Source organism: Pezoporus occidentalis, unplaced genomic scaffold, assembly GCF_034315485.1.
Source record: "Pezoporus occidentalis ecotype Australia unplaced genomic scaffold, CSIRO_AGI_Poc_V1 ctg200, whole genome shotgun sequence".
NCBI classification, from domain to species: domain Eukaryota; kingdom Metazoa; phylum Chordata; class Aves; order Psittaciformes; family Psittacidae; genus Pezoporus; species Pezoporus occidentalis.
Genome location: NW_026913857.1, coordinates 464,801 through 471,807, shown reverse-complemented (window position 1 = coordinate 471,807; position 7,007 = coordinate 464,801).

Here is a 7,007-nt window from a genome sequence, read left to right as displayed (position 1 = left end):
TAGGTATGTTATTACTGAGTTTTTCAAAGACTGTAGTTCTGGTCTGTTTCTAATGTATAGCTTTCAGCAAGCTCACTTAAAAAGATAGAGTCACATGATTTTTTAATATGCTGTAACTACACTCTCCTTTTGACTTCACAGATATAAAACAAACCAAACTGAAGGGGTCAAACTGAGCCTGAAACTTTTGACAGGTGTCATTGCAAGAAAGCATGCCTGAATTTCCTCCCAGTGTGCTCCTGTCACACAGTAAGCGGGATGGGTCAGAGTGGGTGGGTGACCAGTTTGTGAAAGAGGATCAACATATTGACTTGCTCAAGTGAAAATACCTCCTTGTGCAATATGGAGAGCAACAACAATGCTGGAAGGAGCAACCAGCTGGATGAGAAAGCCAACCATGCGTAATTCTCACAGAACTTTCCCTTCTGTGCCCGGGACTGTTTTCAGCTGAGATCTTAGCTACTGGTTTGAGCTTTACAGCTATACATTGAGCTGCTTTCCTGTAATCACGTTTGTAGCTACCCCCTGAACCTTTCCCTCTCTGCTCCTTTTTGATAAAGGGTTGGGAAGAGAAGAGCTGTCTCCAGCTATTTGCAGTGCAGCACATAATTTTAAATTAATAATTCCCCATTAACCCCGCAGGCCAGATGCTAGGTATAGTGGAATCAATCCTCTCCTATAAAATAATCTCCAAATAAACATCTCTGCCCTTAAGTACACATTCAGTGGGTTTCTAAGCACACATCAAGCCAGCGTTCAACAGAAAGGCAGAGGAGATTCCCTCTGCTCTTGCCATTGTTTCTTCCAATACTAGGGAGGGCTGCTGGTCCTCGTAAGATTGAGAGAAGTGAGAAGAATCTCAGCAGAGTAGCAAAGACAGACACTCTTCCAGAAAAGTTCCTTATTAGAAGGAGCATTCATGAATGAGGCTACAGTAACACCTTTTACTCCTTCTGCTGAATCATGATTTCTTCCTGCCATTGACAGTAGCACAGGAAACAGAAGTCAGTTCCCAGTTAGACATCAGACATACATGATTTCACCTTTATGAGGGTAAGAAGGAAAAAAAGAAGGAAAAAGAAACAGAAAAGAAAAAGGAAGGGGAAAAGGAAAGGAAAGGGAAAAGGGAAGAGGAAAAGGAAAGGGAAGGGAAAAGGGAAAGGGAAAGGGAAAGGAAAAGGAAAAGGAAAAGGAAAAGGAAAAGGAAAAGGAGAAGGGAGGGGAGGGGAAAAGGAAAAGGAAAGGGAAAAGGAAAAGGAGAGGGGAGTGAAGGGGAGGGGAAAAGTTAAGACCAAGAAATTAAATAAATATTGTCCTGATTGACTGACCCCTTACAGGTATCTGGGTTTTGTTTTGTTTTGTTTTGTTTTATTTTAACCTGACAAACCTCTTTCCTTGTCATTTCACACCTGGTTTCAACATAGCCACAAAGGTGGAGATGGCAATTCTGCTGCTGTATTGATCTTGACACTACAAGTCCTTGTCCCACACTGAGAAAAATGTTATCCTCCCAGGGACTGCTGTCAGAAGAGATGCAGTGACTTCTGTGATTTCGTCTCGTAAAATAAACTTGGTTTGTGACACAAGTCACTGCTGCGGGAATTGCAGAGACGCTGGAGTGCTGTACAACACTACCACCTTGTGATTTCTCTTGTTACAACACTTTCTTAATCGCATTTTTTCCAGACTGACCATTTCACATGGAAGATTCCCTCTGAGCATGAATCCTACTACTGAACAGCCAGTTTCCTCAGTAAGAAGTGAACAGTACTATTTGATACACCCACATACATTTTGGTTTTATTGAATACCTCTTTTCCTGTGCCTATAACCTTGTGCTTTGTAACCTTGGAGCAGATTCTCCTGGATGGCATGCTAAGGCACATGAAAATCAACAAGGTGCTTGGTGACAGCCAGCATGGCTTCACTGAGGGGAAATCCTGCCTGACCAATTTGGTGGCCTTCTAGGATGGGGCTACAGAACTGATGGACAGGGGTAGAACAGTTGATGTCATCTACCTGGACTTGTGTAAAGCGTTCGACATTGCTCCACACAACATCCTTGTCTCTAAATTGGAGAGACATCAATTTGATGGATGGACCACTCGGTGGATAAAGAACTGGCTGGATGGCCACATGCAAAGAGTTGTGGTCAATGGCTCAATGTCCGGCTGGAGACCAGTAACGAGCGGTGTCCCTCAGGGATCGGTGTTGGGACCGGTCTTGTTCAACATCTTCATCGCTGACATGGACAGTGGGATTGAGTGTGCCCTCAGCAAGGTTGCTGATGACACCAAGCTGTGTGGTTCGGTTGATACCCTGGAGGGAAGGAATGCCATCCGGAGGGACCTTGACACACTTGTGAGGTGGGCTGATGCCAACCTCATGAAGTTTAACCATACCAAGTGCAAGGTCCTACACCTGGGTCGGAGCAATGCCAGGCACAGCTACAGGTTGGGCAGGGAAGAGATTCAGAGCAGCCCTGAGGACAAGAACTTGGGGGTGTTCATCGATGAGAAAATGAGCATGAGCTGGCTTCAGTGTGTGCTCGCAGCCCAGAAAGCCAACCATATCCTGGGCTGCATCAAAAGGAGCGTGACCAGCAGGTCGAAAGAGGTGATCCTGCCCCTCTACTCTGCTCTCCTGAGACCTCACTTGGAGCATTGTGTGCAGTTCTGGTGCCCTCAACATAAAAAGGACATGGAACTGTTGGAACAAGTCCAGAGAAGGGCCACGAGGATGATCAGGAGACTGGAGCACCTCCTGTATGAAGACAGGCTGAGAAAGTTGGGGCTGTTCAGCCTGGAGAAGAGAAGGCTGCATGGAGACCTCATAGCAGCCTTCCAGTATCTGAAGGGGGCCTATAGGGATGCTGCAGAGGGACTTCATTAGAGACTGTAGTGATAGGACAAGGGGTAACGGGTTAAAACTTAAACATGGGAAGTTTAGGTTGGATATAAGAAGGAAATTCTTTCCTGTTACGGTGGTGAGGCACTGGAATGGGTTGCCCAGGGAGGTTGTGAATGCTCCATCCCTGGCAGTGTTCAAGGCCAGGTTGGACGAGGCCTTGGGTGATATGATTTAGCGTAAGGTGCCCCTGCCCGTGGCAGGGGGGTTGGAACTAGATGATCTTAAGGTCCTTTCCAACCCTAACTAGTAGTAGTAGCCCTGCTTGAGCTGGGTTCACAAATCTCCACATACCAGGCACTTGTTCATACCCTCCCTCTACTCTTCAAGCATCACTAAGAAGACATGGAAATCAGCACAGAGATCCCTGATCTCCATCATGAGGTGCAGGAATTCTCTCACACCCAGCTGTCAAAAACCAGCAAAGTTGGATGCTAGTCCAGAAGGTAAGGGGAGCCAGGGGTTAATGTAACAGCGACAGCAAGGTGTACTGGGTGCAAAAGGTGAGGACAGCAGGGTAGCCTCACTGTCAAAGGCACAGCCATCAGTACCCGACAGAGATGCTTTTGTGACAGTGATCAGGTTCAGCTGACAGTCCAGATCACTACGCAAGTCCATGGCAATGTTGCAAGAATAAGCAGGCACAGTCGTGCTGGTCAGCCATTGACTGCACTATCTCAGACCTGTCCCTGAGCCCAAATGGGCAAACTCCTAGGAAGGGGGATGTTCTCAGGACAATAACACTGACAAGGCCTATGAAAAACTCTTATTTGTCTGCCTGAAAACTCAGATTAAAAAAAAACCTAAATTATTTTTGACTTGGGCAAGTGGGAATGAAAAAGAGTTTCATTGTTGCTTTGCTGCTGAACTCAAGAGGTTAACAAACATGGTCACTGTTACATGCTGGTTAACTTTTGAAAAGAATCATTGTTGATTAGTGAAGAACAATGGAGAACATTTTAGTTGAAGGAACTCTACTTCCATGTCAAACACTCATGTCAAAATACTTCCCCTTCTTTGAAAAGAAAAAAAAAAAAGAAAAGAATGCTTCTTTGTTAAGCATTGATCTACTGCTACAGTTTATTGCCAGATTAAGTGCATCTCTAAGGAATCTAAGGAATAAAATTACCTAAAGCTATGTTTTTGTTTGTTTTTTTTTTTTAAAAGGTGCCGGTTCTGGTTCAGAACATCTGTTTAAAAAGCAGCTGTTGTTATAATAAAGACAAGAAATAACACAACTAAGAGGCTAAGAGGCACAGTGGCCATAGGACACCTTCCACCTAACTTCAGAGAGTGATGGTGGGGTTATCCATCCAAGATTAAAGTAATTATGTTGAAGTCCCTTTATTTAATGGGATGATGACACCTCCAAAGCACAATTCACTTGACTTTCTTTAGAAATCTACTTCAGGATGAGCTTAATCCCAATACAGAAGTGCCTTTTCCTCCCGCTTAACATTAAGAGGAATAAAAGGCACCAGTTTAGAGGTGTCTGTCGTACCCACATCTACCTTTGGTTAAACAGATTCTAGCTATGGACAGTGAACTGTTAAAATCAACATCAGAACTAGGACTTTCTCAGTTTGGAGTGGTTCAACAGGTATTGGAAGTGGAACACAAAATCTTACTAGTGTGTTAGAGAGCACACAAGAGAGGATTTTTTCCAACGTACCTGTCACCTTATTGTAGGTAACACAGTGCTTTTATGGTAAGTCCGATCATCTTCACCCTCTCTAACGTTTGCTGGCACTGGATCATCTTCTTAACACAGATATCACCCTAACACATGGCTCAGACACTCCCAATCACACTGCTGCAACATGGCAAATGAGAGCAGAATTTCAGTCGTCCCTACACTGATGAGACATTTGTTCTTTCTGTTTAAACTACCCAAGGGCAGTGAACTTAACAGCACTGCAGTGTGCCAGAACAGTCCTGATCAGGCCCTCAGGTGTCCTTTGGTGCCTGAAAAAACACAAAACCCCATTAAAGCCTTGAACAAAATTATGTATGCAAACAACTTCGCAGAGCAGATAGATGCATCTAAAAACAGATTTGCAGAGCAAATGCAGGACACATAAAGCCAGCATGAATAGAGGTAATATGCATTAATCTTGCTGAATGAAGCTTTGGAAAGCTCCAATTTATGGAGCTTTTTAGCTCCATAAATCTGAAAGGATTGAGACTCATTTAATTCTCAAAATGTAAGTATTTCCATCATGAATTACTTTGACTAAAAACCCTATAATTCACTCACTTTCAAACAGGTATTTTACTCTTTCCCTACTTTGGTTCAGAAGTCAGCAATTCATAAGTGGAAGACTGTAACCACACAGTCTATTTTCTTCCTAATTAAAGAGTCCTGTTAGGACATGTGGAGTAGTTGCTGGATTTTCCTTTTAATTCCAGACCTGTCACTTACTTGAAAAATAACTGTAGCAAATAAAAATGAGCAAGTCTTACAACAGTCCTGCAAAGCTTTCATGTAAGAAAAGGAAAAACTCACTATGCTGCATTTTAAGGGGCCATGCATGTGTGTTAATAGCTGTGGCTGCTCAGCCTAAAGAAAAGGCTGCATGAAGACCTCAGAGCAGCCTCCCAATATCTGGAAGAGGCCTGCAACGATGCAATAGAGGGACTCTCCATCGGGGACTGTAGCAATAGGAAAAAGGGTAATGCATTCTAACTGAAACAAGTTCAGGTTAGATGTAAGGAAGAAGTTCATTACTGTGAGGGTGGTGAGGTACAGGTTGCCCAAAGAAGTGATAAATACTCCCATCTCTGGCAGTGCTCAAGGCCAGACTGGAGAGGGCCTTGGGCAACATCGTCTAGGGTGAGGCGCCCCTGTCCATGGCAGAGGGGTTGGAACTAGATTATTTTAGGTCCTTTCCAACCCTATTCTATGAATCTCTCATCTGTGGAGCTGAGCATCAAGCACAGCCCCAGAAACCTTTCCACAGCCCCAGAACCCTTTCCACAGCCCACACCCTCACAGACACAGTGTTTGTGTGTTACACAAGACATTTATTGGCATCTTTGCACAGGGGAAAGCTCCCAGAGGGAATGGACTCTGTGAAAGAGGAAGGTCAGTCACTTTCCAAGTAGCAACATTGTGGCCGCAGTCAGTGAGAGGAGAAAGCAGGGAGCAAGTCATCTTTGTCACCACTGTAGTCGTCAACAGCTGCTATCTCAAAACCATTGAGAAGAGAATACTGCCGCTCTTGGCAGAGGTCCCTGGCCCTTGTCCAGCCCAGCCTCCCCTCTGTGTGTGCGCTCACCAATGGCCCAGGCATACAGGGATGCCATAAAGGGCCTCCTCATCAGGGACTATAGCAATAGGACAAGTGGGAATGCATTCAAACTAAAACAGAGGAAGTTCAGGTTAGATACAAGGAAGAAGTTCTTTGTGTTGGGGTGGTGAGGCGCTGGAAGAGTGCCCAAAAAAGTGGTAAATGTTCCATCCTTGGCAGTGTTCAGTGTGAGGGTGAACAGAGCCTTGGGCAACATGGTCTAGTGTGAGGCGTTCCTGCCCACAGCAGGTGGGTTAGAACTGGATGATCTTTACGTCCTGTCCAACCCAAACCATTCTGTGATTCTATGATTATTGCTGAGGCACCTACTAGTGTGTTCTTAAAGCAGAGATTATTTAATGCACAACAGCAGAGATTCCTTTGGACTTACTTCTTTCAGCCTCGCCAAGTTTCTGCTGTTATCAGTTGCACAACACAGTCTAAGGCCTGCCTTTGCCTATTCAGATGAGGAACCACGACTCACATTGTTTCTGAAAGCAAGAGCAGCAACTCCTGCACTTTTCTCTGACCTGCATCACCAGACACTGCTGGCATTGTCCTTGTGGGCAGCACCTCTGTCCCGCTGGGTACGGGTTGATCAAAGCACAAACATCGATGGGAGCGTCTGCTGGGGTGAGTGAGGGCAGGAGAGGCAGCAAAGGGAGGCGTTCGAGGGCAACGGTGCCGCTGCCGTAGTATTCATAGATTCAACTGGTGAAACCTGCGTCCACCAGCTCCGGGGCGCACACGCTGTGGCAGCACCGGGGCTGCGGCCTAGGCCGTGCGGAAGCCAAGGCCCAAGCCAGACCC